At 39.3% G+C, this 10,680-nt stretch overlaps 1 protein-coding gene across 2 annotated transcripts in view; it reads left to right on the forward strand.

Annotated features, from left to right (window-relative positions):
• Nucleotides 1–8,966, forward strand: part of LOC308058878 (uncharacterized protein) — a 75,757-nt gene extending 66,791 nt beyond the window's left edge. For both annotated transcript variants that reach the window (XR_013926009.1, XM_080375375.1), the window contains one exon: nucleotides 1–8,966. This exon is cut by the window's left edge. The gene's annotated coding sequence lies outside the window, so the exon portion shown is untranslated.
• The last annotated feature ends 1,714 nt before the right edge of the window (nucleotides 8,967–10,680 follow it).

Below are 10,680 nucleotides of genomic sequence, written 5' to 3' on the forward strand. Positions count from 1 at the left end.
ATCCCTGTTCTTTTTTTAAATTAGACCTACAAAGTCATCTGATGAACGAGCTGGAGAATTCCACCTGATTAGCTAGCCCAGCACAAGCCTGGTGCAGCACAAGTGGTGTGCAGGGGCCTGGTGTTTAGTTTGGATTCAGCTATTGCCAGGTGAAGGTGACTATGACCTCGATCTTCTGGTCTTCAGGACATGAATAAGAGGCACTAAGGAGCTTCAGGAACACCACGGCTATTTGATCACCAGTACTTGCCTGTCAAGGCTGATTCCAAAGTCACCTTTGTACTTCCATCAGCCCTTGCATTGAGATTAACTTAGAGAATAGTTGATTTAACCTGAAGGCCTGTTTCCCACAGTCATTTATTTGAGTTTTCCTTTCACTTATGCTGTGGCCAGTTCACAGGTAAAATGGCCTCCGACTGCCACTGATAGGATCACTCCGAGCTCTTCCTTCCTCAGGCGGCTTCTTCATGTTCTGTATCCAAGCCAGTCTCTGGTCATCCATAGGAGGCTTTGTTAGATCTGAAAGGCTGCAAATGAACTGTTCTGAGCACTTTAACTCCTCTGAAATGGAAGCTGCAGATGTGCAGTCCCAGGGTATGAGACCCTTCTTGTTCGGAGGGGCAGACATCATTGTGACACAGGGATTTTTCTTGTGGGGCAGGGCACTAAATGTGCCCATGGCACTTTGCAGACAAGAATGAATCTTTTTGCTAACACAGAGTTGTCATTTCAAAGCTGGTTTAGAATTACAGATATAAAGAAAAAGCATCCAATCGCACAAAATTGCTATATTTGCATTTTTTCTCTTTTAACTTGCACACAGATGAACCAAATTATTTTATGTCCAGTAAAAGTCCTATCCCAAAAACTTGCAGGATGTTTCCTTCCATATAACTTTTTTTCTTATGCTTTATGAAGTCTGTAAGACTTAGGGTGTATAATTGCGTTGCTGATAAAAATATAACATAAGTAGCGGAGGCTGCTGCACTAATGAAGAAAGAAAGAAACATTTTTTTGAGTCAGAAAGCCTGGGGCAAATAAAAATCCTCTCGGAAACTTCAGTGGTAGTTTTGCTTGAGTGCAGAGAGCTCTCATGAGCTCTGTGAGTGGACAGGCATGCCCATATAATTTTTACGACATGTGCGTGTTATTTAATAGGATGGTTACAAGCAAAATTCTCACGCTGGAAAATCATTGTCTTGAATGGGTCTAAGGTCCCAACTTAGATCAAAATCCATCCTTTGCTGCTTTGGGAAATGTTCAGAAGCTTTGGAGGAAGTTTCCTTGTTTCTGTTGTGTACATGTAGAAGGAGGAAAGGATATTAACAGGAGTCCCTAAGCATCTCCTCTGCTGTCTGGAATCTGGGGTCCAGGACAAACAACACTATGCCTCATGTCTACAGTCTCTTCAGGTGAAGGTTAGGTAGGATGGGTGACTTACTTCGTGCAGAACATAAATTCATGGATTCAGAAAACTGATAAGAGGGATGGCAGTCTTCCTAATGTCCCTCAATATATTTTTCGTAAGTAACAAATTCCCTTCTACTGAAAAAAAAAAATAGTTGAACCAATTTAATAACATGTTCAATTGAAAAAAATTGTTAAGAGGAGGAAACCTTTTGGGTCCCAATTACTGTTAATTTGTAATCCGGTGAGGTCAAGTACCTGATTAAATATTTATATAGGAGAAAGGTCATAGTCTTTTGTGATCTTCTTTGCCCTGTGTTAATTTTCCGTCAGATGCAATGAGTTCCTTTTGGAGAACACTTTATCAGAGAAAGTAAGCCTTGCTCTTGGCCTCAGAAAAGGCAACTGTTGGGTTTTGATGTCAAGCAGCTGAAATAAATCTCTTGCAGGTAGGTACATTTTTAGCTGAAGTTTTTCCAAAGCAATTTAGTGATTTTATGTTTCTCAGCATTTGAACGCTCATCTTGAGACCTTTGAAAGTCACTAGACTTTAAAGAGTACCTGATCTCTGGAAGTTGGGTCACTTTAAGGAGGTCTCTGCTGGACATGCATATGTCATATGGAAGCCTTCCAAAATCACTAGTCACTTTTTAAAATCTTGCACTCAAAGGACACAAAACTATAAGGGTTTTACATCTGTTGTAATTTGGTTTGTAATTTAAAACCCCCAAAAGAGGCATGCCATATCAGGCTCAGGGGTGTCTGATGGGGAAATGGTGGAACTCAGGCAAAACCAGCTGGAACCAGCAGAGGTTTGCCAGTTTGCAGTTTACCCAGTATGTTTATGGAGGGGCAAACCACCCTGTCTGCTCCTTCAGCTGGAGTGATGGGGCAGATGCAGCTCTGCCAAAGCCTCTCTCTCAAACATTTCCCGCACATGGCTCTGTGTGGGGCAGCGTACTTTCTGTAGTCAGGATGTGGGGCCTTGGACATCCTCTGGGGGTAAACCCAGCATCTTCTAGGGGGTGGTCAGGTGCCCCAGGTGCTCTGTGGGATTGTCTCTGCCAGTGGCAGCCTTTGGCATCCTGATGTGAGACGTAGCTTCTGCAGAAAACCTGTTTTGTTGTTCTCATATTAAAATGAATATTGCTTTCTGCATACTTCTTTTTTTTTGCTTTTTATGTGTGTGTGTGTTTGTTCATATTTAGCTTGATATATTTTAATTCTTTTACTACATTTTAATTTTCTGTGTATCTCTCTGTTAATGCTATACACACATACACATATTAGAAATGTACATTTAATCAAAAGGTTCTACACCAGACAAATGTACTGGGTAACTTGGAAGCCACAGAAAGTATTTAGCGCAAATAATAGAAGGATGGCAACAACTATAGTTTCTAGGAGTTCATTTGCTGTAACCAGTTATATCATGTATTATCCAAATAAAACCTGGGAGTATGAGACAATTACGGAGTCCTGCATTTATGATGCAGCTTTCTTAGCTAGGGAAGGTCTGTATGGGGTAATTCATTTGAGTGCCACTGGAGTTGTAGCACTCCTGTAAGGACATGCAGTCAAGGGCATCATTCCTTTGCCTATCCTGTGCTCAATGAGAGGGAAGCAGGACCCTGAGTGCAAGACATGTCCCTCCAAAAATCTGCTACCTTCTACCATCCCAGTCCTCTGAACTTTCAGAACAACTTAAAGGTTATTTTCATTGCATTGGGTAGTATTTACTTTTTTTCTAATTGTGCTCTAAGTAATATTTCAGAACTGTATTTAGAGAAATTTCTCTACTGTGTGCATTTTCCATACTGCCAGCCATTGGTTTAGCTCAGCTGGACAAAAAGTTGTCTTTCAGCCAGTAAATGTCATATGGCAGTATAAGAAAGTAAAAAATTATGCATTTTCTGTTTAATTTTGTAATCTTCATCCTGAAATCTTTAGGGATACCCCATCTTTTACAAAGTGTCAGTTTGTTCATAAAGCTTTGTTTTTAAATGAAAAAAATGAAAGCAAACAGATCTCTCATTATATTTCTTATGTTAAACAAATGATTGCACAGAATACCCTAAGTTCTGCTCCCAGTTACAGGAGCACAAATCTGGTGAAACCAATGAAACTAATTCAGGAAATTCAGTGACATTTTTCTGGATTAATACTATTGTAGTGCCTCAGTTGGGTAGAGGTTGTAGTGGTAACTATGCTTTATTGTACTGTAATTTTTTCCTTTGTAACCCATAATTATTTATTAGCTGAATTACATGTCTTTGGCCAGGGGATGCCGAGTAGCACTGGGAGAAAGATATGTCTTCCACCTATTCACAGGAATTTTTTTTCTCTTTGTTGATGTGTAGTCCCACAACTAACACCTTGGAGATTGAAGGTGACACAGGAAAAGCAGGTAGCTGTATTCCTAGGGTAGTGTCCCTACTACACTACCCTCTCATGAAGAATAATTGTAAAATTAACAGAGCATTTGCTGTCATAATGCTAGAATTTTCCCTTGTTTGTCAGATTTGAAATGTGGCATTTTGGGAGTAGTGGTTATCTGTTATTCCTTGTTTATATAATATTGAGTAGAGTGGGATGGTGATCTTGTTTGTCTACTAGTAGGCAGAATTTTCTAATCTGATATTACAAAGTCAAACATGAATTAGTCAACCTAGGCTCCCATTTTACTCAGTGGTCAGAATCAGGAACTTGAGAATAACTTTATTTTAAATTTGAATGGTTTAGTGCAGAGAGAAAATCCCTGCTGTAAGAAATTGTATCTGTTCTTTTCTTAGAACATGGAGAGTTGGAGGCCAGGAAGTGATCATCTCATTGAGCCTTCTGTATTATCACAGATTATTACATATCCCAAATTATATGTATAGAACCTAAATAACTTGTACTTCAGTGAAATAATATCTTCAGAAAGGTGACCAGTCTTCCATGGAAAAAAACAAAGAATTAAAAAACCCTACCATTTCTAGTGGTACAGAGTTCCCAAACTTAATCGCCATCCTGTGGCATTAAAACCGGATACATTTATTCTGATCTGAATTGTTTGGCTTCAGCTTCTTAGCCTTTGAGTTATTTCTATACTTCTCTCTTGCAGAATTTTGCACAGTATTTGCTAAGTGAGAAGGTGTTTACATACCGAAATCATGTAACCTCTCAGTCTTGCTTCAATAAAATAAATATACGAGCTCTTAAAGAGTCTCATGATAAAGCATTTCTCTAGCTTTTGGGATGCTTTCTTCACATTTTCCATTTTTTCCATTTCCTTGAGAATGAACACCACATCTGCTCACCAATGTCTTAAATCACCTCCTTCTCTTCTTCCTGCTTCTCCTGTCTAAGCATACAAGGGCTGTGCTTTTTTGCCACTGTAACACACTTTGAGTTCCTGTTGAGCTGCAGTCACACTGGAGTTTGTTCAATTTGTGAGATTTCTGTAATACTCTGTAATTGCATGGTAAATTATGACCACAAAACTTCAGGGTAAGTGCCTGCTAAAGTATTCTATGTAACATAAGAGGTCCGGTAGCTTTCACTACACTCCCAGCAGAAAGAGCTTGAACACTGGATATACAATGACATTTTTCCAAAATCTATCAAATCTGGGTATTAACACAGTGACAGACTTCTGCAGAGTGACAGTAGCCAAATAATTTTACTCACCATGTTGCATTAGATTTTTGTGTATGTCAACAGTCTGTGTTGTGATGAGCCAAAACACTAAGGGAAACAGTGCTCTTCCAAAAATGACAATTTAAGCCCATTTTAATTTTGTTACTTCACTAAGCTTCAGGGTTGGCAGCTGAGAATCCAGCTCATCCTCTCAATAAGACTGTTGCTTTCAGCCAAGGAATTTGCAGTACGTTTTAATGGAGTAAATTAATTACATAGTAAAGAACTTGGTGGCTTTGGAAGCCAAACTGCAGACTCCTTCGAAAAGAGCACAATTTCTAAAATAGAATATTACAGAGCACATTCTTATTCTTAAGTGCAGAAAATACCAGCTTGGATTCAGCATTACAGGCTAGTAAACTGCATTTTCCTACTCATATTCTAGCCAAAGTAAGGATTTCCTACCGTCATTTTCAAATTTCTCCCTGGCCGTTTTTTTTTAAACTGATGCAGTTTGCAAGAGAGAAATACCATGCTTGCCCACTGTCTCATAACATCTGCGTTGCTAGAACCGAATTAGGAGGTACAGGAAGTCCTCGATCCAACAGAACCCTAAACTTGAAGAAAGCTTAGACTGTAAACTGCTAGGGACAGGGCTGTTTTGCTGGAGTTCATACAGTGCCTTTTGCAGTGGCATTCTTGCCCAGGACAAAAAACTCCCAGGTGCTCAAGTAATAAAACTGAAAAATATGCAAAGAGTCTTCTTGAAGATCCAGTGCTTTGACGGATCAGGGCCACAACTCAGTGGATGAATGATGTTGGCTCACAGCAGCTGAACAAGCCCTATTGTTTTAGGAAGCTGTCATCTTGTGCTCCAAATTCTAATCCTTCATTAAAAATAGCCTCTAGCATATAATTGCAAAAATAGCCTTCCCTACTTGGACTGACAGCAAATTGATGCCATGTTGCCTCTAGCCTCTGTAATAACTGGAGACAGCAGCTCAGAATGGCCTATATTCACACCTTTCACTTCAATATCTTGTTGACTCTGAAGCCTAATGATGGCTGCCTCAGAGTTCATGCTGTTATTTAACTTATGACCAAATATGCAAAGAACAAGAAGAAAAATCATCAACAGGGTTTAGTGTCTTTAAAGTATTCAAAACCTGAAATATGTGGTTGTTGTTTTCCATGTGATTCTTTTCCTCAAAAATGATCCTCTGTTTCTTGCCAGACAAAAGCCACTGTCTTCTTCTCCATGATGAATTCTGCATTTCATAAAAACCATAATTGTTAATACAGAGGGCATTAGAACTTGTTCTTAAACAATCACACTTTTTTAGTTCCTCTGGGTTTTTTGTTCACTCCTAAGAATGTAACTGTGGGTAGTTTTTAGTTTATGTTTACAATAAAAAGAGATGCATGTTTGTTCAGAGTGGCTTGAGCTTTTCTGTAGATCATCTTCTATACTGGAAATGTGCATAGCATGCTCATGTGAACTACTCATTTTCCCCCTCCAATTTGTAGATGAAAGGCTCATGGAATGAACTGAGTAAACTAAATAAATAAATAAATAAAAATATGCAAGATGAGACCAACTGTACTGCAGCCTATTGAGAACACTTTTTTTCAACATCTGGTAAAAAACATCTGTGGACTGGACTAAGAGCAGGTACAGCATTCAGGAACAAGGATATTTGAGATGCAGATGGACAATGTGTTTAAAGGGTTCAGGGAAAACTTTTGAGAATCTGGCAGTTAAAATAACATGTTCCAAGGTAGCTCAGGGAATTAAAGGATGATCTTTTCCTGAGGCTTAGTCTTAAATTTTTGGTGTTGAGTATGGGTGAATGAAGGGGAGGTTTTGAAATCTTGGTAAGACGTAGAATGGTCTAAATAAAATATGTTGATCTGGAATACTCTAAAGCCGGTTACTGTTCCTATACAGACCTTTTATCTATCCAAAATCTTTTAAACAATGCACCAGTCTTTGTGAAAATGTGCTTTTATAAAAAAGATTGTGTGTTAGACTGTGAAAATTGTCATACAGTATGACAACAATTTGTTCTTTCTCTGTCATAGTTTGAAGATGAAGTGTGCTAACAAGAAAATTGAATTAATGTTAGACTTCTGTGAAAATATCTTTGTGAACCACCTTGAGGAATATGCAAGAGAAACCATCTGAGTATGAAACTCTTAGTTTTTCTCTCTCCTGTGAAATACTCTTGGTGTTTGTTAATTTGCTAAAGACATTCCAGAATGCAGTCCTCTGTGACACAGTTGGTATCAGGGTTGCATAAATCCATGATTTCACAGAATGACATATTCTGTGATATCTTCTGTAAACCAAGAAATGCCAGTAAATTTGAAAGGTAAGATGGGGAAGAAAGATGTTATTTTTTTTTTGTTTAAGATAAATGCTTTTTGCTGAAAACTTCTTGCCATTCAAAAAGCCTGGTTACTTGAGGCAAACAAAACATAATCTGGGGATTAAGTAAGTTTTTCTACCACTTCTGCAGGGCTCTGTAATAACAGAATTTTTCCCTGATGTGTTGTAAACTATTAAATTGAAATGTTTCAGAATATTCAAAATGTTTCCCATTTGCTGTAGTGGAAGTATGAGTAAAAATACCTAAGGATGCAAAGGAGATTGAAATACCTATTCCCAAAGAATTTGTTTCATTGGTTTATAGTGTATTTTGCCAAAGCATTTTTGTAAGATACTGATATTCTTCTTTGCAGGTGGATTTTGAGTTGCCTTATTTATAACAATGTGTGATTATTTTACTTGTGAATTTCTGTTCACCAGGGTGATAATAAACATACACTCTGCTTTCCTGCTTCTACTGAGCTAGAGGCGGGTTTTCACCTTGTCCTAGTTAGACCAGTCATTGATACAATGTAGAGGCAATCATTAAATACAGCTGTATAGTTTGCCTTACTCTTTCCTTCAAAATGTATCTGAGAGACCCTATAGTTTTAACTACATCAGGCTCTTCTTCACCAAGAAAGTAAAGAAAGGCCAGAAGAGATTATGCACGTAATGACACTTTCAAGAATCAAGTTGTTCCCCTAAACATGTCTGACAAACTGAGTGTTAATTACCTAATTTAATGTAGCTTGGATGATCTGTTTAGCAGACAGAAATATTGTATCATGTGTGTCTTTTATTATTGTTACATGTCAAACTGAGGTGAGATTTGCCTCAATTTTTGAAGACTTGTTTCAAAAGAACATAGCTAAAGTTTGCAAGAGAATTATTTTTGTAATATTTCCCCATAAGGCTGGCTTGTCAGCTTTATCAAGGCGCATTATGCTCTCTCTTATAATGTAATATTTAACACCTTTGTTTTTTGCATTTGGTTTCCTTGGTATCATTAAGGTAGGACAGGAAAAAAAGGCAGATACAAATGTATAAGTGTTGCTCTGGCAATTAATCTGCCAAACCATATGCAACCAGCTGGATGACTAACGAGTGGGGCCCTGATTCTGCAGGCAGAGCACTTCTTGTCTTTCAGGTGGCTAATTCCACCCATGTGTTCTCACTGAGCAAAAAAACATTTTTCTGCTTCATTGTGTGGATGTCTTGGTTTCAGCTGGGATAGAGTTAATTTTCTTCCTAGTAGCTGGTATGCTGTGTTTTTTAGTTTAGTATGAGAATAATATTGATAACAGACTGATGTTGTAGTTGCTGCGAAGTAGTGGTTGCTCTAAGTCAAAGACTTTTTGGTTTCCCATGCTGTGCTCAGTGAGGAGGTGCACAAGAACCCAGGAGGGAGCACAGCCAGGACAGATGACCTGGACTAGCCAAAAGGGTATCTCATAGCATAGAACAGGGGTCCTCAAACTTTTTAACCAGGGGACCGGCGCGTGGATGAAGTGGCAGGCAGTCATCTGTGGCTGCTTGGTTTCCCCCCCTCCAACCCCCGGCGGGGGGCAGCGGGAGGGGTGGGGGGTGTCTGTAAATACCGGGGGCTGGATTGAGGACCCTGGGGGGTTGTATCTGGCCGCGGGCCATAGTTTGAGGACCCCTGGCATAGAATATCATGCTCAGTATATAAACTGGGGGGACCTGGCTGGGAGTGGCTGATTGCTGCTTAGGGACTGGCTGGGCATTTGCTGGGAAGCACTTGTGTTGTGTATCACTTGTCTTTCTTGGGCTTTATTTCTCCCTCTCTCTCTTTTTGTTCTCTCCCTTTTATTAGGATTATATTATTTTTTAAATTTTATTTCAATTGATAAACTGTTCTTATGTCAATCCATGGGTTTTACCTTTTTTTCCAATTCTGCTCCCTGTCCCAGTGGAGTTGGATGCAGGGTGAACAAGTGGCTGTGTGGTATTTTGTTGCTGGCTGGGGTTGACACTGGGTAAGCGTGACACAGCACAAGTGAGGTTTATTTGGCAGTTTCTCCCCTTGTTTTAACACTCCAGGGCATTTGAAGGTGTGGGGCTCAAAGGTGAGGTGTGTATACCTTAGAGAGTCAGTCAAACAATTCTAAATGCATGGGTGTGGATTGAGTTTGTTGTAGCATTTAGCAGCCTGCTCAAGTAACTTCACAAATAACATCCAGTTTCTCTGGCAGCTTGGAGATGTTGAATTCTGCTTCTGTCCTGAGTTTTTGGATTGCTAGATGTAGTGCAGACTGCAGAGAAGCTTATCAGAACTGGTGTTACCAGAGGCTAAGAGAATATAATTCACATTCCCAAAATATAAGAAATTCAAACAGGATGTTATCAAGTGTGTGGGGTTACATCCTAGTTGTTTTCAACTTTAATGAGAGGTTCTCATCCTGAATTTATAGATGGTGAATTCAGATTTCCACCTCCAGAAACACTAAAATGCAGGCCTTCCCTCTCCATGTTCGTTCCCATTGGCAGTCCACTGGAGCTTCACCGAGTCTCAGCTGCATCCTCCATAAATTGGGGGATGTGCTTCACTCGGTCCTTTGCCAAATATTTCATTTTTTCCTTCTTCTGAAACTTCTGAATCTAGCTAGTAATGCTGCTCAGAAAAGGCATTCCAGTCCTATTTCTATCTCCTACTTTATTTCCTCCTCACTCTTCCTTGTGCCCTATTTCTTCAGTTTGTTCCCCATAGGGAAGTATAAGGGACTCCTCTTTCCTTTTTTTAACCTCATTTTTATTTTTTGGTCACTTCCCACCACAATGGTTATCTCTACTGGATGCAAGATTTCTTGACTAGACAAAAAGAGACAGGCCTTTTAAATAAGTCAGTCCTTGTTAAGAAGTGGGAGATGACAGCCATTTTCAGGCATAATCCTTGAAGGAAAGCCAGGCATTCTGTGGTGATTTCAAAGCCCTTTGTTACCAGAGCCAGTTCTCTTAGTAGCATTCTGCGTCAAATCCAAAGAGTATTTTGAAATACCTTTCATTTTTGATAAATTAGCATAGATATGTTAATATGGCTGTGAATCTTTGTATGGTGCACAAGTCTTTTTATTAGTTTAACTGCCACCATCTTTTCTGAGACCAGTGGAACTTTGTCATAGGTCCTACAGAACTAATTTTGTACAGCCAAAGCTGGCACAAGCTGCAGCTGGGTTTAGGTATACTTGCTCTGGCTTTCTGTCACAAGTGGGTGGATCATTTTCAACCCCAAGAAGCAACATGTACTGGATTTGTTAGGAATG

The sequence above is a fragment of the Falco punctatus genome, assembly GCF_963210335.1.
Source record: "Falco punctatus genome assembly, chromosome: 2".
In the NCBI taxonomy this organism is placed as follows: domain Eukaryota; kingdom Metazoa; phylum Chordata; class Aves; order Falconiformes; family Falconidae; genus Falco; species Falco punctatus.